The following is a 26,954-nucleotide window of genomic DNA, read 5'->3' on the forward strand; positions in this document are numbered from 1 at the left end:
TGAGGACCCTGGGGTGTGAGCCGAGGCAGCCGTGTTGCTCAGTCCCAAAGGAGCCCTTCTAGGGTCTCCCTGGCACCCAGCCCAGAGTGTCACCCCGAGAAGGAGCCACACTGTAAAAAAACCTTCTTTGCCGCTACTGCCATGTCTGACTTTTTTTTTTAAACTCCCCCCATACAGCTTGATTTATGGTGACCCCTATATATTTCAACAGCTACAGCTTCATTTCAGAATCGGGTTAAGTAGCCCAGGGTTCAAAACCTAAAAGGTCGGAAGCGGGGGGCTACGGGAAGGCAAGCGCCCTGGGTTCGTGAGCATCCTTTTCCTGTAGACGTGGTATGGTCCGTACAGACACCGTGGCTTCTCTGCCTGATAAAGGGAAGTTCAAAAACACAGCAGGTTGGCACCTGGCATCAGCTCCCCTGTGCTTCCTCTCCCGCCAGCCCCAACAGAAGAGGCAGCCTTCTTGAGAGCTGGTGGGAACGAGAACCCACTGGGCAAGCATCTGTAGGGGCTTCCCAGGTGATGCAGTGGTAAAGGATCCTTCTGCCAGTGCAGGAGATGCCAGAGACGCGGGTTCGATCCCTGTTGGAAAGATCCCTTGGAGGAGGGCATCGCAATCCACTCCAGTATTCTTGCCTGGAGAATCCCATGGACAGAGGAGCCTGGCAAGCTGTAGAGCCCCCTCTGTGTACCTAGAGGACAGAGGGCTGAGGTGGGGCTTCTGTTCCTCCCCTCTGTCCCCGCCGCCCCCTCATCCCACCCTTTCTGACTGGCACAGCTCTCACATCCTCCGACCAGACAACCACTGTTTGAAAAGCCCCCGAGCCCTGCCCCCGAGGAGCTTCAGGCTTTGCGAGCTCCTATTCTTGTTGTCAGGTTCCCAAATGACCCCAAAGGCCCCGCTTGCAGCAATTTTGTTCTCTGGACTCTGTGTTTTTACCCCTCCCGTCTGCTCTACCCTCCCAGCGCCTCCTGGCTCTGGCTCCAGCGCCAGCCCTTGTCTGTCCCTGCAAACACAAGTCAGCTGTGTGTGCAGACAAAAGCCGTGCGTCGCAGTGGGGGCCGGGCCCGCAGAAGGGACGTTTCCAGGGAACTCTGGGGGCGGTGGCTGGGAGGGCAGAGGCGACTGTCTGATAGCAGGGACTCGGCGTCACCGTCTAGGGGACTTGGCCGGGCCCCAGGGGCCCGCGGCTGTGGGTGGTGACTGGGAGAGGCGGCCAGGCTGGAAGAAATCTGCTGTGCGAGAAGTGTAGGAAACGGGCTGGAGGGGACAGATAACAGCCCGTTCTCTGTGTGTCTGTGTGCGTCTGCGTCTGCCAGCCAGGGTAGCTGGAGCCAGGCGGTCTGAGGCCGTATCTAGTGAGATTTTTGTCCTGGGTTGTGAAAGTGACCTATGGAGCCAGCAGCAGGGTTCAGGGCCTGGGAGACAAGACACGTGGCCCTGCCCTCCCCTCCGCCTTGTCGTGTGTTCCTGTCGATGTTCCTCTGTCCCCTCTTGCCAAAGAGCACGGGAGGGGGCGCGGCAAAAGAGAACATTCTCGCGATGCGAATGGTTTAAGGCCTGGGTTTCGGTCTCGATTGTATCAGTACTTTGACATATGAACTTGGTTATCTCCCCTCATATTTCTGGCTCTCAGTCTTGTTGGCTGTAAAATGGGGATTATTTTTATATCTGCCCTGCAGGTTGCTCCAGGTGGTCGGAAAGCTCTTACGAAATAAGGACGTGAAGACAGTTTGTAAAGGGATCAGACTGGTTTTTGAATGCTGGAGCTGCTGAGCAAAGACTGGAGGAACCTGGTGGGGAGGGGCAGGGGGAGGACGCTTGGTGGGCTGTGGCCCCCCGCCAAGGGTGGGCCCTGCGGGAACGGGCCCCGGGGCAGGCAGGGAGGCGGCAGAGGCTCGCAGGTTTGCCAAGAAGAAGGTGGCCTGGGTTGGGCACCCACTTCTCCCAGGAGAAGGCAGGGCTGTGCAAAGCCCTCACCCATCAGGGGCTCACGCACGGTGTTCGCCTGGCCTGGAGGATAAAGTCCAACAGGTCGCAGAGGGGCGAGGGGGACCTTTGCGTGTCTTTCCTAACATATGCTGACCCCACAGAAGCCGGGTCACTGGGTCCCCTCACCCCCTCCCCATCCTGATCTGGAGTTCAGCCGTCCCTGGTGTGGAAAGTGCGAGAAGGAGCTGGCAGGGAGGGCCGACAGGACTGCTAGGCTGAGAGAAGCTGAGCTATTTAAAGCGAGCGGCAAGCACCCGGGGGGCGTGAGCGCCACCCACCCCCACGGCCCTCCTGGCATTCTGCTCTCCCCTTCCTTGGCTAGATCCCAGGCCCACCCGCGGGGCACCCAGAGGCCGAGGGTCAGATGCCAGGGGCTCTGGGGCTGGCAGGGGAGGGCGGCTCCCCCTCACCCCAGGGCTTGGGTTCCCTCCTGGGGCCTCCAGGCTGAGTTGGCGGGGCCACACAGACTTCTTGGCTCCCTGTGCCTTATAAACGGGGCTGGGGACGCGTGGGGAGCTTAGAGGAGGAATGCCCGGCGCCTGGGGCCCAGGGCAGCTGCTGCCCGCCCGCCTGCCTGTCCCCCCGCCCAGCCATTGGCCACCCCGCTACCCGATTTGGGGAACCAGAGCCAGCTGGGCAACGTTGGAAAGTGGGGAACTTTGCTGAGTACATCCTGCTCCCCGGCTCTGGCCCGCCTTCCCAGCGCACCCCACATTACAAAGGGTGTTCTCCTTTCTGCCCGGTTGACCTTCTCCTATGCTGTGTCCTCACCCTTTAGTGGCTGATGCACTCGCTGCCCTGGCTTTCCTTTCCTAGGCTGCTCAGCGCCTCAGCCCGGAACAGAGATTGGCAGGCGGCCCGTTAGACACAAGGACCACGCAGGCCCCTGCATGTGCACCAGCCGGGAGAGCCTTAGCTGAGGGGTTCCTGGGTGCTGAGCCTCAAGCCGAAGCTGGTCTACACTGCAAGCCACACTGGCGAGCTTTACGTAGGATGTGATTTGAACGGTTGCCAGCTGCCCTGTCCGGAAAGGACTGGCCGCTATTCTCAGACTGCATCCTTCCTACTATCTTGGCATTAAATTGTCCTTTCTTTCACGAAATGATGGATGAAAACTCTTTCAGAAAACATCCGTAGCAAAATAAAATGTTGGCCACCCTCAGATTTCACAGGTCCAAGAAATCCGGGAGCCCAGGCCCAGAGCCCTGGTTGGTATCCAGGACAGCACAGTTCACATCGGGTACCCGGCGGTCTCAGGCCTGGGCAGGCCCGCTGGGGGCAGGGGTGGGGGGGTGGGCAGAGAAATTGACGAGTGAGGGGGGTACAGCATGGGGAGCGAGGCCGGGGCACTCCTGAACCTGGGGCCAGTGTCTCAGGCCGACACTAACTTGGGGCTTCACAGCTGGGGTGCCCAGCCCAGCCCAGCCCTCCTGCTCTGTTCTCTTGGCGAGAGACGCATCCCTCCACTCAATGGGGATTCAGTGTGCCAGCTGCCTGCCGGCCAGGGGCTTCGTCCAGCTGAGCACAGCACGTTGACCCCTGCCCTCTTAAACTCTGACCTCAGTCACCAGGTCAGCACACATTGAAGCTGCCTGAGCCCCTCTTGCTCCCACGCGTCGCTCTCTCCTCCCCTCTCTCGAAGGCCTTCTGTGCGTCTTAATGTCGCTCCGTGTGTGGACTGATCTGTGACCTTTTCCACACAGAGAGTCATTCATTTGTTAGCTGAGCACCTGCTGCATGCCAGCAGTGTGCTAGCGGGAAAATGGAAGAGACCCTCTGCGGCCACTGGGTTCCTTACAATCCAACGGGCCATGTGCGCAGATAGACCGCGAACTGCCAACCACTGTCCTGAGTGCTGTCCCAGAGGCCAGCGCTGACTGGCTGAACGGCTGGAGAAGGAAGAACTCACATGGCGGATACTGGAGGCTGCTGCTCAGGGGAAGGGACGCTCAGTGGCTGAATGGGGGCTTCCAGATGAAGTGTGTGTGTGTGTTAGTCACTCGGGCGCGTCCGACTCTTTGTGACCCCATGGACTGTATAGCCTGCCAGGTTTCTCTGTCCATGGGATTCTCCAGGCAAGAACACTGGAGTGGGTTGCCATTTCCTACTCCAGGGGATCTTCCCGATCCAGGGATCCAGCTTGAGTCTCTTGTGTTTCCGGCATTAGCAGGCAGCTTCTTTACTACTAATGCCACCTGGAATCCCAATGGCTGCTTTAAGTAACTACAAAATTAGGAAAAGTTATCTGCACAAAGCTGACTTGGGATGCCCTTTCATGAAGCACCCTAACGTGGCCTTGATGCGTCCTGAGGCCCCTCTGCTGCTGCCTTTACTCCCAGAAGGCTCCTGGGACCTCCAGGCTGGGGGAGAATTTCCCCCTGCACACACGTCCATCACCTGCAGAAACCCACCCCGTTGCATATAGCTGTCATTCTGAAGACAAGGAGCCTGGCCCAATCATCAGGCCACCAAGGAGAGTGAAGGGCTTTCAAAAGCTGGGATTCCCCAGAGACCAAACCCAGTAGGGGAGCAGTGAAGGGACTGGGGGGACACTGAAGAGACTGCTTGGGACTCAGAACCAGGCTGTGGTTCATTGGCTTTGCCATGGACGAGCTATGACCTCGGTGTCAGCAACAGCAGCAGCTGCCCTTTATCGAGTTTGCACTGTGTACTTTGGCTGCACCCAGGAACTCTGGATATGCCGGGGCCCAGGCTACACCCCAGACCAATTGAATCCCCATCTCTGGGGCATGGGGCCTGGGCACCAGCCTTGTTCAGATTTTCCCAGATGAGTCCACCATACAATCAAAGTTGGGAACTGCTAACTTTAAATATATTCACAACCTAAAAGTTGAGAGTTATGTTTTATTTGTTGGAAAGTTTTAGGACTTAGCCCAGGAGACAGCATCTCAAGTAATCCTGAGAGGACCGCTCCGAGGAGGCGAGGAGAGGAGCCAGGTTATATAGAAGTTTTGCAACAGAAGTTCAGGTAGTCTGAACATCCAAAGTTTACTGTTAATTAAAGAAAACCAGATAACCCAAGTGAAAGAATTTAGTGTTTTTGTGTGTATGGGAAGATGTAAGATGAAATCATTCCTGTGATATGCACCTGGGCTCTCTGGGGGCAGTATCCGGTTTTCACATCCTGAGTTCCTCCGGGCTCACCATAGGGAATGGCTGCAGTCTGATAACTGCTAGATGGCAGGTATTCTTCCTTCCTGAATTCCCTTCAGGCTCCCTGGCTCACATGGGAAGGCTACAGTCACTGTTGATTATGACATCCTTGTTTACTGATACGGCAGGAAATACTCAATTTCACAGACCATAGCCCCAAGTATCGCACTTAGGAGTTATAGGTTAAGAGTGTCCTCAAAACAACTCTGCCAGGTTTTATGAATGAAGAAGCTGAGGCCCAGAGAGTTTGGCGAGCTCACCCACCATCTTTAAGGCTCCCTCTTAAAGATGCCTGTTACTCTTCCTCCTTTGCAAGACTGGATATACCCGTGCAGACATCATGTAGCACGAGGGAGGGGAGTGAATGAGGGGGTCAAGTGAGCAAGTTTTTGTAGCCTGGAGAGAAGAGGAGTTTCTGGTGTTTGGGAGGGGGCTACAAGCCTAAGGTCTCTACAGCTCCCCTCACAGGGCAGAATTGACCCCCAGCACTAGGGATCGGAGGGCCATCTGGCTCTGCTTGAACCTAAGCATCAGTGAGCAGATATCTATAGGGCTCCCAGGCCCAGCAGTGAGCATCATAAGAGCTTGGCTGGACACGGGAGCTTCATTCCTGCCTCAGTTTAAACCCCATCTCCAGTGCTCACAGGCCAGGTGACTTCATTCAGGGGACCTGATCAGTCTGTCTTTGTTTCCTCATCTGCATAATGGGGACACTGGTAGAGTTGTTACGAGAATGAAGTGAGACACCGCATGGAAGGATTTTAAAGCGATGCCTGGCAGGCACACAGTAAACACTCAACAAATCCCAGATGCCCTAAGGATTACTGCTGTCATTATGCAGTTTTTCAGTGCTGAGCAGAAACTAGAGAGAGACATGGGCCAGCCTTAGTGTTTCTCCTTTGACCTTACCTACTCTTAGCTAGAAGATCAGAATTCGGGGCAGAGAATCAAGACTGGAACTCTAAAGGGAGAGGAAGGATCCAGCCCCACTCTCTTCCCTCCTCAGTCTCGTCCCAGCCCAGCCCAAGGAGCCTTCCTCCTCTGTCCACCCCATGATCGTTGCCACCTCCACCCCGCAACCACTGACTCTAGAGAAGCCTTCTGCTTGGGGGCAGGGGCTGGACTAGATGACCTGGCGTCCCTTTCCTCCCTGCACTGCAGTCAATCTCCTTTCTCTCACCCTGTCACTCAGTCTGCATCCTGCTGGGGACCACAGCCCATCCATGTGGTTCAGCCAGCAGCCTGGGAGGGGCCCTGGGGATGGGACTTTGTTTGGGGGCCTCCGGACCATGGAGGCAGAGGAGGGGCTGGGGTCAGGAGAACAGCAGAGCCCTTCACTGACTCTCTGGGAGCAGCTGTAAGGGGCGCCGGCAGGACACAGATGCCTGAGACCCACCCTGGTCCTTACTATTTGTGAGGGGTGGGCATAGGAGGGGTCCCTGCCAGCATGGACTGTGGCCACATTGGTTCACATCTTAAGTGTTGGAAGGAAGGGAGGAGGGAAGGGGCCCCTGTCACTCAGAAAAACAAAACTGTGAGGTTTTTTCCCAAGTAGCTATCTATCTCCAGGGTAGTTTTCTACTCAGGGCTATGCAACCTCACCCCAGCCCTTAGCTGCCTCCACTTAGGGGGCCTTAAACATAGCTGCCCCCACACCAGGTGTGGTAACAAGAGACCATGGTAAGAAGAGGGAGTTCTCCTCTCCTCTCCTCTCCTTGAGAAGTTCTCTTCCTTCTGGGAAGGAAGAAAGGGCAGGGTGTTATGTGTGCATGTGTGTCTGCACACGCATGTGTCTGTGTTCGCACATGTGCATGTATTCATGCTTGTGTGTGTGTCTTTGTTGCCACGTTACGCATTCCATCTCCCAGGCAGCGTCTGTCTGGCTGCACACTGCCTGGCTGTCTGCTTTTCTTCCAAAGGACAGTTTGCCGTTTAGATGAAGGACTCCTGCTATAAATGGTATTTCCTCTGTCCCCACCCTGACTCCCTCCATTGTCTCCCACTCCCCACACACTTTCCTATGCCCTGGAGGGCATTGGCAAAGCAGAAAGGCTAGGGGAGCTGAGGGCTGAGAGGCCTGCCATGCATATGAATATCTGTCTTGATCACCTCTCCCGAAGGGGAGGATCTCTGTAGGAGGTGAGGGTGGAGCCAGACACTTTTGCCCAAGTCATCCTGCTCCAGGAAAGCAGCTCTTTTGACCTTGAGCTGGGAGCTCCCCCTTTTCGAAATCTTCAAGTGATAGCTCCCATGGGGGATGTTTGGATGGCTGACCTTCTGACCTTTACTCAGGAGAAACCTGAGTTTTTAATTTTTGTTTCTACCCAGGTGTGAGGTCAGAAAGGTTTGGGACCTGCTCAGGGCACCCTGGCATTGGGAACAGAGCCTCACTCTGAGGACCTCATATATAAAGCATATTTCTGTGCCCTGAGGAGGGACAGATAGCAAAGCTTCAGCCAGGACTCAGGATGCTGAGTACTGGGTCCTGCTGTGCCCCATTCTCTTAAGAGGACTCGGAGTGAGCTTTCCTCCCTCCCCACTCCCTGGCCTCAGTGTCCTTGCCTGTGAATCAGTGTCAGTGCCAGTGGTGAGTCCTGGTGAGTGGCTGTGTCTCCCATTTTCCTGAGCATCTCAGGACCACACCTGGAGCACTTTCCCCTGCCTACTTGTACACCTGCCCTTTGGTGACTGCATTCCCAGGAAGGATTCATGGAGCTGGAGGAGGCCAGGGGAGCAGCGGGAATAGGGAATAGCCGGAAAGTACAGAGGTAGCCTTTGTAAATAAGATTCCTGAATCTGGGAGGGGCAGAGGTGTGACTGCAATAGGGAGAGAATACAGATCTCATCACCATAACCATAAATCCTAGAAAAGTGAGAGGCTGGGGTCACCCTTGGACAAGTCACTTATAGGAAAATTAAAAGGAAACACTTGTTCTGTTGCACAGGATGGGGGGGTGAATCCATCATTTCCCAGGAGGTACAGGTCCAAAGTAGACTCAGATGGTAAATGCAGGTATGATGACTTTGGGATGGGCCGTGAAGGAGCCTGGATAGTGGAGCCAAAAAAGCCCCCTGCCCACCCTCTTACAGTAGACCCCTCGGCCTGGGAGACCCTGGGCAGACTGCAGAGGACCTGGGCTATGCTGAGCATGGCAGAAGTGGCATAGAATGGATGTATGCTTACTGGAGTGGGTGATGGGGTGCTTCTGGGCTGCAGACCCTCATCCTTCTGTTAACGAGTCCAAGCTCAGTCTGCTTGCTGCATGACAGGCCAATTAACCGAGAGAGATGAGGTATTGAGGCAAGGAGTATGACTTTCTTTGGAAAGCTGGCCGATGGAGAAGATGGCTGACTGATGTCACAAAATAACCATCATGTTGGGGTCTGGATGTCATACTTTCTTATAGAATAGAGAGAGGGAGGAGTTGAGGAAGTTAAAAACCCTTATCTTGCAAATATCTCCTGGAATGGCCAATCTCAGGGAAGGGATGTGTTGATTTCTTCAGGCAGAGGTGCAGGGTTCCCTGAGGCAGGCGGTTAGGGAGGTTCATCTCTTCATGCAGATGTATGATTATAATAACAAAAGCAATGAAAATCAAAAGTTAAAGTAAAAGAAAAAACAGATCCTTCCTGGAGTCAGAATTGGCTCTTCCCTGCTACACTCATTTCCTCAGCAGAGTCATCTGAACCTTCCTTCCGTTACTTCTGCACTCTTCTTCTTAGCAGGGATTGCTGAACCAGTAGAGAAGCCCCAGATCATCTTATTTGGGTTTGGGGATATATTCACTGGTTTTTATTTTCCTGTAATGTGGTAGGTGATAGTGTGGAGTAGGGAGTCCAGTGGGCCTAGTTTCAAATCCCAACTCAGTTCTTTACTGGTTGTGTGATGTTGGATGAGTTTCTGAATTTTTTTAAGCCTCGATTTCCTTACTAGTAAAGTAGGGATGATAATAATACTCCATAGGACCGCTGGGGAGATTAAATGAGGCAGTATCTGTAAAGGGCTGGCCCTCGGTATCTGCTCATAACAATGGCAACGATTCATCTGGACTTTGCTTGGGGTAATGCCAAGAACTCAGCCTCTCTTCACTGGTGCCAAATGGAGTCTCAGAGACTATAAAGTTTTGGGTAAAAGTTGAAAAGAACAGTTTTATTGCTGTGCCAGGCAAAGGGGGACACAGCAGGCTCATGCCCTCAAAATATGTGTGTCCCAGGCTTGGGGGGGAGGGGGGATTTGGTGAGGAGTTTTATAGCAATGGTTTAAGAGCAGGGTTGCTGATAAGGATCAGGGTGTGTGCAGGGCCTGCATTCTTTTAATCTGGCCTCAGGTGGTCTCCAGATAAACTTCTCTGGTTCCCAAACTGTGACCTCTCTGAAATGAAGGACACTTCATCAAGTGTATTTCTTCTTCCATTTGTTGAGAGTTTTAGTTCTGCAGAAGAGCTCAATGATATTGCTCTGTGTATCCCTCGAGGTGGAACCAGGACCCTGCCTGAAGGCTGCACTGTTGGTTCTTGACTGCTCCTCTCTTGTCTTTGCATCCCCTCCCTTCCCTGATTAGCAACTTGAACTTGCCCTTTGCAACTCAGGGAAGGTCGTGGAGGCAGAAGCCTGTTTCCTACAAACAAGAAATGGGAGACACAGAAAGGCTTCCATGCCCAGAAGTCCCATGGCATCCTGCTTCATTTCAAGAGTAATAGTAAAAGGAATCTGTGTTTCCATTCAGTTTATCTCGTGTGCACTAATATCAGTCTAGTGCCGTGTGAAGCACTGCACAGATACAATCAAGTATGAATCAGGGACATACCATATTCATGGATTAGAAGACTCAGTGTTGTTAAAATATCAATTCTTCCCAAATTGATCTATAAATTCAAGACAGTCTCAATCAAAATCCCAGCAGACTTTTTAGTAGAAATTGACTCACTGATTCTAAAATGTATCTGGAATCACAAAGAACCTGAAATATCCAAAGAGATCTTGAAAAGGACGAACAACATTGCAAGCATAAATCAAGGATTGAATTTGCTGTCAAGAAGCTTAAATCTCTGTTGCGAAGACTAGACATTATAGTGAGAGGCCCACTAGACTATAGGGCAGTGTTTGAGTGTAGATGCTAGAGCCTGACCCCTGAGCTTCCAGTGTCAGCTTTTCCTCTACAAACTCATGACCTGGGCAGGATGCTTTTAGTCTCCCTGTGGCCTAGGTTTCTCTTCTGTTAAATGTGGATAATCACAGTGCTGCTGCCATGGGGCTGTTGTAGTTTAAGTGCAATCTTTTGATTAAGTACATTCTACCAGCAGAACACTAAGATCAGTCTTGTTGTTTGGGTTGAGTTACAACTCTTATGTTCTAACTAAAGTTAAAAGTCTCAAGGTATGACCAACCTAGACACTTTATTAAAAGGCAAAGACATTGCTTTGCCGTCAAAGGTCGTCTGGTCAAAGCTATGGTTTTTCCACTAGTCATGTATGGATGTGAGAGTTGGACTATAAAGAAAGCTGAGCACCAAAGAATTGATGCTTTTGAACTGTGGTGTTGGAGAAGATTCTTGAGAGTCCCTGGGACTGCAAGGAGATCCAACCAGTCCATCCTAAAGGAGATCAGTCCTGAATATTCATTGGAAGGACTGATGTTGAAGCTGAAACTCCAATACTTTGGCAAATAACTGACTCATTTGAAAAGACCCTGATGCTGGGAAAGATTGAAGGTGGGAGGAAAAGGGGACGACAGAGGATGAGATGGTTGGATGGCATCACCGACTCAATGGACATGAGTTTGAGTAAACTCTGGAAGTTGGTGATGGACAGGGAGGCCTGGCGTGCTGCAGTCCATGGGGTTGCAAAGAGTCGGACACGACTGAGCAACTGAACTGAACTGAACTGAGAACTCTTAATCTGGTGGGGAAAATAAGACACATAGACACATGGCTGTATCTGTTGAGGGCCCTGGGACTAAGACACTCAGTAATGCTCCAAGGGATTAGAGGGCAAGAAGGTCTTCAGCTGGGTTGGCCACAGGCTGTGAAATGACAAAGCAGAACCGGGTGTAGTTTGCATCTATGAAACTCCTTCAGCACCCAGGGCTATCTCCTCAATGTCCAGGAGGGAACAGAAATGGAATGAGGGCAGTTCCTGCCCCAAGGGTCTCATGGGTCTTGTGGAAGAGGTGAGCCTTGAAGGATGAGCTGCCTTTCAGCTGAGGGCCTGAAGCCTGGGAGGCCAGCCCTTCTGTTTTTTTCAAGACTCAGACTGGGGAAATAGCTTGCCCAGGGTCATTTGGCCAGAGGTTAAATATAGAGGAAGTTTCAAGCCTGCCTGGAGTATGAATAAAGATCCCATGGCAAGGAACTTCGAAGGTGTTGTTTGTGGCCTTAGGGGAAGACGGCTTCTTCTGGAACCCTGAGTTCAAGGGTGGGTGTTGTGAGGAAGGGACAACCCACAGGACAGGCTTGAGTCACTAAGGGGCAGGCTGCCAAGTCCAACAGGACACCCCACAGAGCCCTTTGGCCCAGGCCCAGCTCAGCCACCCCTCCCCACCCCCTGGATACATGCGCCCCACCAGGCTTGGAGACGTTTCCTGAAAGACTGAGAAAGCGCCGGGAGCTAGAGGGGTGGCCCCAGCCACCAGGGGCTCGGGGCCAGGTCTCACCCAGAGGCAGACACGCAGGGGAGGACGTGACCGGCAGGCCTGCTTCTCCGAAGCCTGCGATTTCAGAGGAATGCAGCCAGCTCTGGCTCTGAAGTTCTCGCTCCAGACCCCGCCCAGCAGGAGCCAAGGGCGCCTCCAGTCACCACCCTGGAAGTCAGAGAAGACGTGTCACAGGTCACCTCTGTGCGGGGGTACACGTCCTCCTGGTGGCTCTGCGGGCTGGCCACCTCCTCGGGTCACCAGTGTCCCTTCTCCTGCCGCAGGGCCTGGGGCTTTGCCAATTTCTGTTCCCCTGTGACCCCACACCTGTCTACCTGCACACACCATCTGCCCAGGAGAGGCTTGGCTGCAGAAACAGACCACCAGGAATGCCACATCTCGGTCTCTGACGTCATGAGCAGACGGGGGAGGGAGGGAAACCTTGTCCCAACCCTCCACCATGGCTTAAGTGGAGAGAGCAGGGGACCCCAGGTTGTCTTTAGGTAGCTCTGCAGGTTTCTGCCTCACTGGCCGACCAGACTGTGAGAACCACACTCTGGACCTCTGAGGAAGCAGAGGCCAGAGACCGGTGAGGACGTGCCCAAGGCCATACACCCGGAGGCAGAGCCGGGTCTAGGATCTGGGTCTGAGGCCGGTGCTCTTTCAAGCTGTGTTTCTGGCTTTGTTTTCTTCTGTAAGAAGAAAGACAAGTTCTAGACAGACTGGCGGGGCCAGAGTCAGGGTCACTGGAGACCCAGAGGAAAGAGGAGAGTGGCCAGGTCCCAGAGTCAGCCTCCCTCCCCACCCCACCCCACCCCACCCCACCCCTCTGGCTGAGTGGAAACTGCCCCCTGCCCAGCCCCGCCCTGGGGGGAGAGGCAGGTCTCCTCTTCTGCAAAGCAGACAGTGACAGACAGGAATGTGCCCGTGGCTCACCCAGATCCCCGGAGGACAAGCACTTTAATCCCAGCATCTCCCCCGTCCTCCCCGAGCCTGTCTCTGAATTTACTGTAGCTTTTATTGTTCTGGCTTTGTTTTCCTTGAGCTGCTCTGTTGTGCCTTCCCCGGTCCAGCTGACCCTGTTTTTATTCCATCGGGTGTGCGTGCGTGCTTGTGTGCACGCTCAGTCGTGTCCGACTCTTTGCGGCCCCGTGGACTGTAGCCCGCCAGGCTTCTCTGTCGGTGCGATTTCCCAAGCAAGAATACTAGAGCAGGTTGCTGTTTCCTCCTCCAGGGGATCTTCCCAACCCAGGGATTGAAACCTCCTCTCCTACGTCTCCTGCATTGGCAGGTGGATTCTTTACCACTGTGGCACCTGGGAATCCCTTGTATTCCATAATTTTTCCAGATTTCCTGGAATCCTCTCTCCTTGGAGCCTGATCTTTGACCTCCCTGGGCATTTGGCTTTTACTGACTGGTGTTCTTAGCCTCACTTTATGGGTCAGCTCATGTCCCTCTAACAAAAGCTTAGGCAACTTCATTTGTGAAGCATTTGATGACTATTTGTTAAGAATCTACATGTGTCAGGCACTGGACCAGGCCCTGGGCTCTACTGGGATTCAGCAGTGAACAGACAGGCTCAACTCAACTCAAATGCTCTCATGGAGCATTTATTTCTAGTGAGGAGGGGGACGAAGACCATCCAGACAATAGGTCAGTCAGTAAGTAAATTATAAGACTGTGGAGGACAATGAAACCAGGCATGTTGGGGCAGTTTTAAATAGGATGATTGGGAAAGGGCTCAGTGAGGTGACCTTTGGATAGACCTGAAGGAGTGACCCCTGAAGCGCCAAGGGAGCATCCTTGTTTTTGTTCAGTCATGTCTGACTCTGTGACTCCATGGTCTGCAGCATGCCAGGCTTCCCTCTCCTTCACCATCTCCGGGAGTTTGCTCAAGTTCATGTCTATTGAATCAGCGACGCCATCCAACCATCTCACCATCTGTCGTCCTCTTCTCCCGCCCTCAATCTTTCCCAGCATCAGGGTCTTTTCCAAAGAGTCGACTCTTCGCCTCAGGTGGCCAAACTATTGGAGCTTCAAATAGGGGACATCCTAGATGAAGGGAAACAGCAGCGCAAAGGCCCTGAGGCCGGAGTGTCAGCGGTGGAGCATGGTGGTGGCGGGAGCTGGCGGTGGAGATGATGGGAGGACCTCATGTTGGGGCCACGGCAGGGCCCACCTTGTGCAGGATCCGCAGGCTGTCGTGAGGCCATCACATCTACTCTGAGAGATGTGGTGCCCCTCAGAGGAGTTTGAGCAGATAACACAAGATCCGGCTTACGTTTTAATGGGACCACTCAGGCTGCCAGGTTGATGGTGGTCTGAAAGAGCGAGGTAGATCCAGGGAGGCCAGCTTGAAGGCTTTAGGAAGAGGCTCTGTGAAGGGTGGTGGGGAATTGAGAGGTTAGTGTTAATCTCTCAGTCATGTCCAACTCTTTGTAACCCCATGTACTGTAGCCCACCAGGCTCCTCTGTCCATGGAATTCTCCAGGCAAGAATACTAGAGAATACTAGATCCTTCTCCAGTGGATCTTCCCAACCCAGGGATCAAACCCTGGTCTCCTGCATTGCAGGCAGATTCTTTACCGTCTGAGCTACCAGGGAAGCCCGTAGGGAGGGCAGAGGCGGGATTAAATTTGAAAGAAGCGTTAATAGAAATGGCTGAAGGATTTAGGTGCAAGAGAACATGTTAGCATGAAGGATGATCTAAAGATGGTTTGGGGCTTTGAGGCCTGGACAGCTGGACGACAGGGTGGCCACTCACTGAGATGGGAACGATCACCTGGGAGCAGTCAGTGGAGGGGAGGGGAGGGGAGGGGGGCGGCAGGACCAAGAGCTCACTGGACACAGCATGTTCAAAATGCGTAGTGAAAATCGGTCATGGGGAGTGGGTGCTTGGAGTCCTTGGTATGATGATCTGGATAGAAGTAAGCCTTTGACAGCCATTCCGTGGCATTTGACACCATGACACTGGATGAAATCTCAAGGAAATGAGGATAAATGGTTAAAAAAAAGAGAAAAAAGTCGCTTGCTTTAGAGCAGAACCCATGTTTTCGGTAATCCAGAGTCAAGAATGGGTGGCCGATGGCTGGTGGGCTAGCTGCCCTGGTATCATGGCAGCCGACTGGAGGAGGCAGGCTGGGCCCCTGCACCTCTCCCCAGGGTCCTCTGCCAGCCTGGCAGGGCCTCTGGGAGGCAATTAATTATGCTTGTAAATGAGGAGTCTTCTCCCAGGGAGAAACAGGGAAGGGGCAGGCTGCGGCCCCATCACCTCTAAACCTCTTGACATTTCATGGGAAAATGGTGTCATTTTAGCATTTCATGCCTTGGTAAGGCTTAAATTTCAGCTTCCGGAAAACTGACAGGGAGCCCGGGATGGGCGCCTAGGGCTATCTTTGCTCCCGGCGGCTTTATATAACTCAGACCTTTCCCCGAAACCATTTACAACTCTGGCTTCTGCGGGTGGTGCCAATAAGATGAAGTATTTAGCGCCCACTATATTTTGTGCTTGGTATTTCTGACAAAATGTTTCCTGCCTCCATGACAATCTCTCAGTAAACAGAATACCTTGGAGGAGGGTGGCACGCGGCGTGGCAGAGGCTCAGCAGGCCGCTTATCATATATGCCTTCCCTCCCGCTTCTCGTGTTAATCATTCACCTGGCTGAAGTCCCTCTGTCATTTGATCTAGTTTTCCCTAAAAATCACTCCTAAATACTTCGTTGAGTTCACCATGTAAATGCCCACGTGGGAATAATGGATTAGTTCAAAAATGTCAGCCTGCCCCAATTTGATTAGATTTGAGTGCCATTACAGCCAAGTCATTTCCCCAGGAAAGGGGGGAAGGGCTTTTAGGAAGCGTCTGATTTCAGGACGGGCCGGAACCCAGCTCACAGGGATTGTGGGGGCTCCGCCCAGCCTTCAGATAAGAAGCCTCAGAGGGTCTTGCAGCCACTCACGCCTGCACAGGACTGGCAGTGGGACGCCAGAAATGAAACAAAACGGAGCTGGCGGTCCCCCTCTGCTCCCGTTACCTTCTCTCTTGCTCCGTGGAAGCTCCATCGCCACCTGTACCACTCCGGAGCCTTCGGGTCTGCCGACTAGGGGCCCGAAGGGTGAGTTGCAGCCCCCTGCAGACGTGCCACAGGGTGCCTGCCCTGACCCCCACCTCGGTTCCTGCTCCCCTCTCCTTCCTCACAGGGTTGCACAGACAATGCTGCTCTTATTTTTGCTGCTCCCTCCATATAGCCATTCCTCCCAGCCAGGCGCAAAACTGAAGGCCAAGAGTGAGCTTGTCTACGGTCATGTCGGGCAAGGACTCAGCCAGCATTCTAGCACAGAATGATGGAAATATGGGGCAAACAGGAAGAGCCAGAGCTGAGCCATTAGATAATCTCCCACCCAACAAATGCAGGCTCCCCAGAAGGCCTCACCAAGTCGGGGGAGAAGCTGACACCCAGAGGAACTGAGCTGGTGGTCCCAGAGATGGAGGTTCTGGCCAAGCCAGGGGGGCTGACCTTTCAGTAGGCAATGACTTGAGGTAGTGTGTAGAGAGAAAACTTGGAAGCAGAGGGAGGTTTGGGGACATTCTTCCCAGAATAGCTTTAAAAATAGGGCAGCTTTACACACCACCTAGGATGATTGAAAGCGGGTGGGATTGAAGCAGATGCCCTCTGGGGATGCCTGTCAGACCCAGAGTTTGTCAGAACTCGGTAGGCTTTCCTGATTGTTCAGCAGATCTCAGAACGCAGCTTGGGATGTTCCTTCCCCCAGGCCCCCTGTGTGTGCTGCGTTAGAGTCAGCATCTGCCAGAGAGCAGGCTCGCAAAGAGCTGTGGATGGAGGGATGGGAGGAGGGAGGCGGAGGTGGATGGATAGAGGGATGCAGGGTTGCAGACACCAAATTCACTGGCTGGAGTCCTGTGTGAAAGACCTTGGAAATCACAAGTGGTTAGTTTTAGAAGTTTTTTTTTTTTTTTTTGGCCTTGCTGTGTGGGATGTGGGATCTTAGTTCCCTGACCAGGGATCGAACCTGTGCCCCCTACAATGGCAGCACGAAGTCTTCACCCACCACTGGACCCCCAGGGAAGTCCCCACAAGTGGTTAGTTTGGCCTTCACTTCCTGTGTTGCCTTCACCTGATGGTATTTTTCACGTGGGGAAGAAGCTATGTTTTGGAAGCAGGTGGCATTACTCCAGGCCAGGTATTAATGTTTAGATCCTCAGCCTGAAAGGTTGCCTTACCCTTGAAGGAAGGCATGTCTGTCCAGGACTTAGGGGCTAGAGGGAGGCCATCTGCTGCCTTAGTACCCAGGGAATCGCCATTCTCTGCCAGGGTCCCCGTGGGCTGTAGCTTCTTCCCCAACCTCATTTCTCCAAGGTCTCCAGCTCCCTTGGGTTATGATAACTTGCAGTTGGTAAGAAATGGGCTGTCTCATGGGCCACCATAGAGGCGAGCCTGTGTATCACCTGCTCATTCAGCCAGGGCTGGGGTAAGGGAGTCTCCGGATTAAAAGAAGTCTATAGTGGATCCTTCCTTTTAATGAAGATGCCTGTTGAGAGGAAAAAAATCTTCTTAGTTTTTATTTATGTAAGTTTCTTAAAACAGCTTGTAAAGAGGTGCTTGTATTCTCTGAACTCTTGCAAATACGTGGGTCTAATTTTCCCCTGGAGCTTACTAACCTGGGGGGTATGACTAGATTGCCTTCCCCTGGATCCCCAGAATGGGATTCAGCACCTGGGGGTCCAGTGGTGGGTGAAGACTTCGTGCTGCCATTGTAGGGGGCACAGAGAGCTAAGATCCCTTCTCTTTTGTCACTTGCTCGATGACTCAGAACTCTGTGTGCGGAAGAACTTTCAGACCCTCTCTCTGTGTAAGAGTTTAACGTTCATGGAAGATGGGATTTTTTTTCTCCCCAAAAGGAAGGAGGCTTAACTAAGCATCTGTGCCTTGGGAAAGCCAAGCTCCTTGTTATCCACAGTACTAAGCCAGGTGTCATCTCTCACGTGTAGGCGGTGCTAGAAGAACAGGCTTAGGGCAAGGGAGGGAAACACCCTCTGAGGGACCAGTTTTGAAAATGGCACATGTTTCCACACTCAGCTTTGGTTTTTTTCTTTCTTTTTTAGCCTTTGGCTCAGTGAGGGTGAGCCAAAGGTGAGCATAGGAAAAGGGGGTGGTTAGAGCAGAAAGCAGCTTATTGTCGTGGACGTTATTATACGCAAGCGACCATCTGACCTTGGGGTGATACCCTGTGCCCTGCCCTGTACACTCGGACGTGTGCACCCCACAGCAGGACCTAGAATTAGAACAGGCTCACCTCTCTTATACACTCATGGCTTCTGGAATATTCGTAAGCGCTCTCAAGATACCTGTGCAGTGGGAATTCTGAATTGGAACCCCGCAGTTTCCTTAGGGCTATCCTTCATACTATTGAAGCCTTTTCCCTGGCAGCTGGCATCAGAGGTGCCCAGCCCAGAGTAAAAGGGGCCGTATCGCCACATCGCCAGCCTGCACCGACAGCCTTCCCGGGGGTCCCCAGTATCCTTGCCGACGTCCCCCATAGACTCCAGGGCCTCCTGTGATTAGTCACCCTGTAGCTGATTTCCCATTACACTGCCCCTCATTTCCGAAACTATCCCTAATTTTCTTCCTTTCAGACCACACCTGTCTTAAGTCTTGGTTTTCCCATAGAAGGACAAGTTTCTGATCAGCTGAGCTGTGCCCGGGTGGATGTTTCACTCTGCAGTTTGACTAGGGGGTTGCTGGGAAAACAGAGCTTGATCCTAAAGGTGTGTTGCGGATAGGGCACCCTAGGGCACTGTGCTGTGGCAAGGCATTCTCTAAGGCACCAGGGTCTTTGGGCTCACTCCACGGAGGCCCGTGCTTCTAGACCTGCAGCTGTCCTCTACCCCGTGGGACAGCACCCAGGCATTTGGATCTCACCGTATCTGTGAAAGGTAGTAGGGCATATTGTGTGAACCCATTTTCCAGATGGGACCCAGCAAGGCCAGGTGACCGCCCAAGCTCACGCAGCGCTCTCTGCATTCTCCTTGGAGGTTTGCCTTCTATGGTGGGCAGAGCTGATAGCCCATGAAGGGACACCACGCCAGGCCCTCCCTATTCCTCTCACACAGTCAGAACATCACATGTCACCTGGGTAACACTTCCTCCGCCTGCAGCTGAGCCAGAGCCGCCAGGGGCCGGCGCTGGGGGGAGGAGGTGCCAGACACGATTGGTACCTCCAGCTTCCTGCCCTTTTCTTTCTGCAGACCTGTGAGCAAGCTGGCGTTATTTTTATCTGGGGACACAGGCGTGGGAAGTATTTGTCAGTGTCATCTGGTGAACGCAGTTGAATTATCTGTTGTCCAAGGCACCCCCAAATAAGTAGTGTTAAGTGTGCTAAGCTGTTCACATTTAAAAATACAGCCCAACTGATGAAAGATAATTTGCTTATAGAGCTGACATCACAACCCAAGCACAGAGCCGTCAGTACCAGAGCCCACGCTTTATTTTTACCCTCTTGGGGTTTTGAATCATCACAGTAAGGGCCCGTGCTATTTTTTAACCCATCATTCTGTATCTATAATCCACAAGAGGGGAAATGGCCACTGTCTGCAGGGGCAGGTTGTATACGTCTGTGATAGCGTCTGCTGTTAGCACGAGTGCCATTCTGAGCGCAGTGAAGTAGCTGCTTGGCATGCAGGTGTGCGTCCCACGCAGTCCTTCGGAGGTTTCTGACGGCAGTTGCAAGGGTGCCCCCCCGGAGGCCTTACGGTAGATGGAGCCGCTCACTGCGTTGTTACCCAGTGTTATTCAGGGACCTCCACATCTTGCTGGATCCTAACAAGTTGCCGCTGTGGGAGCAGGCGTGTGCAAGGGATTGCTCTAGGCAGTGGTTCCTCCCTGGGACTGATTTTTCCCCAGCAGACACTTGGAAATGTCAAGATATTTTTGGTTTCAACAACTGCGAGTGAGGGGTTAGGGGCTGTGATGCCTCGATGGATACAAATCTATGATGCACGAGAAAGCCCCCCACCAAAAAGAATAAACCAGTCCACAATGTCCAGAGATTCGGCAAGCCTGCTAGAGCAGATGGTGCCCCCTCCACCACCCAGCACGTGGCTTGACAGGAGGCACCTGGTCAGCAAGACCACAGGTGGGAAAAGTGACCGGCTGGCAGCCCTTGATCACATGAATCCAGGAAGCAGACCCATCTACCTTGTGCAAGGCCAGGACCAAGATGGATCGTAGGGACTGATGGACCTTTGGTGATCCAGCCATCCAGACCAAGCACCCAGTCATGTAGAGCACTCTCCGCTCACTGGGTGACTTTCTATCCACTGCCTTATTTAATCTTCACCACCACTCATGGGCTTGATGGACAAGTATACCAGCTTCATTTTGTATATGACCAAACTGAGGCCCAGAGGGATGAATAACTTGCTGAAAGTCACGTAGCCCCCAAATGGCCAGTCTTTGGGTCTTCCCACTAGATCCTTTCTTAGTAAGGATAACATAACCCTTTATGATCTCAAAGTTCCCTCTTCTGTCTTGGATCATGTTGGATCCACATTAATGAGGACTCCTTGCTCCCATCCACCTAATATGAGTGGAAACATGAATGAGGGCAGGATGAGCTTCCCATCTTAGCATCTACCTTTTCCCCTAAGAAGCTTCCCTCTACAAGAGTAACCATGGGGTGGGAAATCAAAAAGGTCATACCTGCCATGGAGGTCCTTGGGGAAGGCCAAGGAAACGAGGAGAAGCCCAGAGTCCACTGAGTCTCTCCTTGGCCAGGCACTTTTCATTCTCCTTGTGTCTAGCTCTGTTACCCTTTCCCGCATGGGGAATGTGAGACTGTGGGAGGTCTTGGGGCTTGCCCAGGTCCAAGGGCTGGGTGGGAGTATGATCACCCAGGCCTGTCTGGCTTTTGAGCCCATTGTGCATACTCTTGACACACCAGTGGTTTTTGAACATTTTTAGCAGCAGAGTTATTTTTTCCAAACTCGATTTTAGGCATATCCTCCACCACATGAAATAGATCCAGCAGAGGGGGTTCTGCCTGGAACCGAGGCATACGGAACCTGCCCACCCTACCGCCCGTCACCCACCCCCACAGTTGGCCTCGGGCTCGTTGGAACAACATGAGGGCCCATCTGGTCTGCGGCCTGGAGCTCGGGGCTCATTGAGAGGGCCTGAGTGTTTCCTTCAGGGCCACCCTGATCCCTGCAGTGCTGGGCCGAGAGCAGGCATCCAGATGCGTAGGACCAGAGGGAACGGTATGTTGCGATAGCGGGGCCCATTAGGTTGGAGCCTGACGTAAACAGCTCCCATCTACATATTTGCAGAAAATAACAGGCATGCCCATCGCTTCCACATCCATGCTGTTTCCAGAGATGGGGCAGGAGCTGGGATTCCCATTTCCAAGGTGCAAGTTTTGGCCTTCCCCGAGCCCGTGGGACCTCGTGGCCTTCTCCTCCGCCCCACCTGCCCCTGCACGCCCCACCCATGGCTGTTGCTTGACGTTGTCCGGTAAACATTTGGGGATACAGCTTGATAAAAGACGTGTGCGCCCCCATTACAGCTTCCCTGAGGGATAATGCCCCATAAATGTTAATGTGACTTTTGAAGTCTTCATCTGTGGCAAAGTTCAAAGTCGCTGGTGGATTTGGGCTTCAGGCTGAGTCATTCTGGAATCCCCATTATAGGCCAAATCTTTTCGTGAGCATTTCAAGGGGTTTTTCTGAAATTCTATAAATAGTTTAATAACGCCTGTGTAATCATCTATTTTTATCGCTAGCCTTCCAGACGGTTTCAGAAGTAACGTGGCTGCTCGATGAAAGTAGGATTTCACAAGCCTTTGGTTTCCAATTGCTTCCAGAGCGTGGCCTGTGGGCCTGGAACCGAACAGTGGGATCCCGGATTGCATTTCTGCCTGGAGGAGGTGGCCTGACCCTCCTGGGAGAACCTGGTCCAGGCAGAAACTCTGGGAGCAGACTCCAGGAATCTCCAGAAAGCTGGCTAAGCTGGGCTCTGACCTCAGCTCCCACCTTCCTCCCATAGGAAACCCCGGACGAGACCCTTATCCTCTGTGCACCCTGATTCTCAAACTGCAGATGGTGGCATTGCCCCTTTTCTATTTCGGGGGATCTTGGCTCTTCTCCGGGGTTTTCACATCTGTCTCATCACCTCAGCACCCCACTGACCCTGAGCAGCTCAAATAGTTTCTTTCCATTTTACAGCTGTGGACCCTAAGGCAGATTTTTCACAGATTGGCAGGATAGTCGGATGATGCCCCATCCAAACCAGACTCATTGCCCTTTGATGTTGCCATGGGTTTGTCCCCTCGAACTAAAAACAATAGTGAGCACACCTGCGACTGTCCCCACAGAGTTCTGCCTAATGGACAAGACCTACAGAGCCAGACCCTGGTGGATACCTGCCTCCAAGCCTATGGCCACTCTCTGGGCAGGTGGGGAGGAGTCCTGGTCCTGCGGAGGGGACAGCTGGGTCCTGTCATCCAGGGCACTTGCAGGGAAAGGCAGGGCAGAGGCAGGCAGCCGTCCTATATACAAGTGGGCCTTTTCACATTGGATGACTCTGGGGGAGAAAGAACAGCAGATGCAGAGTTAGAGGACTGGGGTCCAGGCCTGCCAGCCTTGGAAGGATGATCGGATCCCAGGATCTCTTCCTCCAGTGTGAGATGCTGTGTGGGGCAGGGCTGGCAATGTTTGGGGAAAGAAAATGGTTATGTAAAGGTACGGGGGTACTGTCACACCGAAATCAGGCTGGCCACAAATGAGGTCAGGGTGCCAGCACGCACTCTGCTGAGTGCCGGGTTCCTGAGGGCTGTTCTCTGTCTCTGGACGTAAATGCTCCAACTCACCCATACTTGGAAGGGCTTCCCTGTTGGCTCAAAAGGTGAAGAATCTGCCTGCAGTGCAGGAGACCCGGCTTCAGTCTCTGGGTCGGGAAGATCCCCTGGAGGAGGGCCTGGCAACCCACTCCAGTCTTCCTGCCTGGAGAATTCCATAGACAGAGGAGCTTGGCGGGCTACAGTCCATGGGGTTGGACATGACTTTGCGACTGACACTTGCACTCTTCACCCATGCCTGGGAAGGGGTACCTGGAGGTGTCTTCCTGAGGCTGAGGGAATCCTGTGACACTCTGCCTGCAGGAATTCCTGCTCATCCACCGGTAGTTCTGTCAGGCAGTCAGCCTTCTCTTCCTGCTCAAGAGTTTTCCTTCCAGTCTTCCCTTCCGAGGGCTTTTCAAGGCCACAGCCGCAGCAGGTGCTGGCTCCCCCTTGCCTGAGAATGAATGAGGCTTCGTGCCTGCGTAAGTGCGAGACAGATTTCCCACTGAATCAGCCCAGCTTTCTCAGCTTCTCTCCGCTGCACCACCCCGCACCCCCCCTCCCACGGATCAGCACAGCTGAGCCTACCTGACCTGATTTTGCCAACCCAGATTTTGCTCACACCCTGGGAAGCTTGGGAAATGTCTCCAGAATATTCTCGATTAGACTGGAAGTGGCGGATGGCAGTTCCCAGCTGCAGTGTCTTCCTAGAGCCAAGTGCCAGGGAGAACACACACTCAGCCTTGGTGTCCATCCGTCACGGAGAATGTCTCCTGTGCTCTGTTTATCAATAATGATGTTCATGTCTGTGTATTAGAGCAGGTGCAAGGTTATCCCAGTAATATCACTCTCTCTTTATTCTTTCGAGTGGGACTCAGAGGGGAGTAGTCACCACCAGTAAGTGGGGAATTTGACATGACATTCAGAAGAGTTTCAGGCACTTGCCAAAGCCGTGCTGATGGTTCCAAGCCAGGGTCTGTGTTTGCAGGGGGCAGCTGTTGTCTCGGTCTGTGGTCTGGGGAATCTGTCAGGGCCACACCTTGCCCAGCCACAGAATTGGTCACCTGACTTGAGTCGGGCAAATAAGGGAACCCCGTCTTCATGCCCACAGTGATTTGCCTGAGGAATGGTCATCCAACCAGTCCATCCTAATGGAAATCAGTCCTGAATATTCACTGAAAGGACTGATGCTGAAGCTGAAACTCCAATACTTTGGCCACCTGATGCAAAGAGCTGACTTATTGGAAAAGACCCTGATGCTGGGAAAGATTGAAGGCAGGAGGAGAAGGGGACGACAGAGGATGAGATAGTTGGATGGCATCACTGACTCAGTGGACATGAGTTTGAGTAAACTCCAGGAGTTGGTGATGGACAGAGAGGCCTGGCATGCTGCAGTCCATGTGGTCCCAAAGAGTCGGACACGACTGAGCGACTAAACTGAACTGAAGGGAACTGATGATCATCTGACGAGCATGGCCAATCAGAATCCTTCCCTGAGATTTGTGGGTTGGATGCACAAATTGGAAGAGGTCTGTCTTCCTTTGACTCACAGGCCATTATGATAGAGACTGGGAGCTCTTGACAGCTATCTTTGCCATTACAAAGGGAGATCCTGGCAGGAAACAAAGTGGTCAGTATGCACAAAGCCAGGCCAGGCAAAAGGAAGAGCCAAGAGAACCAGCACTGACATTGTCTGAGCCCTGTGGACCAGCTACATTCCTGGTGACCCCCTTCCACCCCTGCCACATAAACCAGCTCAGGCCCTGTGTGTTTAAGCTGGTTGGAGAGGGTTTCTGTCACTTGCAGTCAAGAATGCCATCTGACAGTGTCTGGGGGCAGAGCAGAGGGGAGCAGTGAAGTGACCAGAGCTTTGGTATCACGTGGTGGGGAGGTCAAGGCTACTCAGGGAAAGCTCCAGCTTGCAGGGGAAAGGGTAAGGACACCCCCAAAGGCAGGGTCCGGTGGACATCGGAACCTAAGGTATGCAGCAGTCTGAGGGTGGAGGCAGTAACCCTATGCTCACACTGACTTCTGGGGTGCTTCTCCGTCCAGACAAGATGCGGGCCTGCCGCAGACCATTGCCTAAGCCAGAGTGACCCACAGGTCAGACTCCCACTGGTCCAGAGTCGGAGGTGCCGCTGAACTGCCAGGGTTGGGCCTCAGGGCCCAGCAGGACTGAGCCAAGACTGCAGCTGTGGCGACGAGGGGCAGTGATGGCCAGCTGTGAGGGCAACCTGGCTCTGCACCCCTTGGCTGGGGCTTCACACCGAGCCTGCCCGAAGGAGGGGGCGGCCAGGTCCGGGGCTGGCTTTGGTGGACGGAATGACGGACGGAATGACTCAGGACACAATGACCAGGAGGTCTCTCTGCCACATGTTGAACACTTGACTGTTCACATGTCACTTCTTGAAGCCAAAAAGGTCTGTCTGACCCAGTCAGAATGTTGCCGAGACCTGGGCGATCCTCCCACCCTGTGGCCCCGAGAGGACTCTCTGAGATGCAGGTGCTGGCCAGCTAGCCCTTTCTCCCCCCTCCTCCTCTCCTGACACCACGCTCTGCTGGACAGAGGCCCACCCAGCCTCAGCCCACCCTCCTTCCCAGCTCAGCCCCATCACGTCCCCCGGCCGGGAGCCACTCTCCCTCACAGAGGAGGGGCCTGTTGTCCTACAGATCAGTTCTTTTTGGCCCAGAGTCACAGGAAGCAACTTGCAGTGGCTTCACATCCTGAATCCTTTTTCAAAAGGTCTCTTACAGAGGTATTTCATGGAGCCCAAAGGTCCCCGAAAGGGACGGGACATGGCACATTCCCGGTTCTCTCTGAGATTGGGGGAGATTGATCTGCTATGGTGAATCTAGTTCCCCCTCCAGGTCACCCCTAGGCCTGGAAATGCCCCTGCCTCTGCCCCGGTGACCAGGTGCCAAGAAAGGGACCATACTGCCTTCAGTGAGGTGGAAACTCTTGCCCTGGGGTCCCCCTAAATGATAATGACCGAGTGGGTCAGGAACTTCCCAGGAACTACCAGGGCCTGTGTCTACCCACTGGAGGCTGGCAAGCAGGCCCTGGGCTGAGAGAGGGCACAGAGGACGGAGGTGGAGGGGAGGCGGGTGGGGTCTGAGGGCTGCAGCCAGCAGCTCTGAGGGGCCAGGTGACTGACGGGGAGGCCCAGTACCAAGGAGGAACTAGATGAAAACCACGGATGACCCTGTCACAGACGGCGACTCTGCAGAATGACGTGGGCTTATTGATGCAACCTTGAAAAGGGGAGGAAAAAAAAAAGCCCCAAATAAGCAAAGAAACCTCACCCTATGACCAAAAAATGTTACCCACAGAAGTGAAACAAATACTGTGAGACAGAGCAGACCAGGGCTGGCACAGGGCAGGTGGGAAGAACACATCTGGGGAGTGAAGTAACCACAAATGAAAGAAAAGGTGGATCCGGCCAACATACGGGCTCTGTCCTCTGAAGTCTTTTTTTTTTTTTCCCCCCACTAAGTTTTATTTGGGCAGACCCGGGGACAGAGGGCCTGCACCTAAAAGAAGGTGTTGGGCCTCCTGGTGGTGAAGCGTGGCTTGTGCTGGCGACGGAGGACCTGGTAGGGCAGTGGGAAATTGATCTTGGGGTCGTGGAACTGCTTGACCGCCAGTCGGCGGCACTTGCTGGCTGCGATCTCCTCCACCTTCATGATCTGGATTGAATGGGCCGGGCTCGGTGCCGGGCACCCATGTCTCGCTAGCACTGGGTGATGGCGCCAGCTGTGGTCAGGTCCCAGTACTCCCGGTACATGTTGTGAGTGCCGCTGCAGGAGTCATAGCGTAGCCAGATGCCGAAGTTCTTCATTCGCAGGGGAGATTTCTCAAACACCTGCCCACAGTAGACGATTTCCCCCGAGGATTTCTTCATCTTCTTCAACTGAGACACAAAGTACCAGAAGTGGGACTTGGCAACAACATGATTAGGCGCAAAAGTTCTCATGCGATAGAGGGGCAGTGTGCGGCATTTGGGGGTTGGCAGGCAGCGCCTCACCATCTTATACTCCTGAAGCGTCCCTGAGGCCTTCATGGCACTCTACCCACGACCGCCGCCAGCCTCGAAAAAGCTCAAGTCTTAAATTAAGAAAAAGAATGGTAGCAGCCTGTTCTCTCTGAACAGGTTGGCCTTTTAAAGAAGAGCTGTCTGATCACTTACACAGCATCTTTACCCAGGTTTTCACCAAATACCTCCTCTGAACCACATACCGTTCCAGGGGACGTGGTGATGGATAAGACAAGATTTCAGACCCAGTGAAACTTTCTTTCTAGCGAGG

The 26,954-nt window shown here is 53.2% G+C and overlaps 1 protein-coding gene and 1 pseudogene across 10 annotated transcripts in view; one reads left to right on the top strand and one right to left on the bottom strand.

Annotated features, from left to right (window-relative positions):
* The window catches only part of CTIF (cap binding complex dependent translation initiation factor), a 314,944-nt gene that overhangs the window by 227,943 nt on the left and 60,047 nt on the right, over positions 1 to 26,954 (top strand). The window lies entirely within an intron of this gene.
* Positions 26,119 to 26,742, bottom strand: LOC145534457 (large ribosomal subunit protein eL20 pseudogene; annotated as a pseudogene). The gene has a single exon (XR_014074641.1). The product of XR_014074641.1 is annotated as a large ribosomal subunit protein eL20 pseudogene (transcript).

The sequence above is a fragment of the Giraffa tippelskirchi genome, chromosome 14 (genome assembly GCF_054371585.1).
Source record: "Giraffa tippelskirchi isolate mGirTip1 chromosome 14, T2T-mGirTip1v1.2.pri, whole genome shotgun sequence".
NCBI lineage: Eukaryota > Metazoa > Chordata > Mammalia > Artiodactyla > Giraffidae > Giraffa > Giraffa tippelskirchi.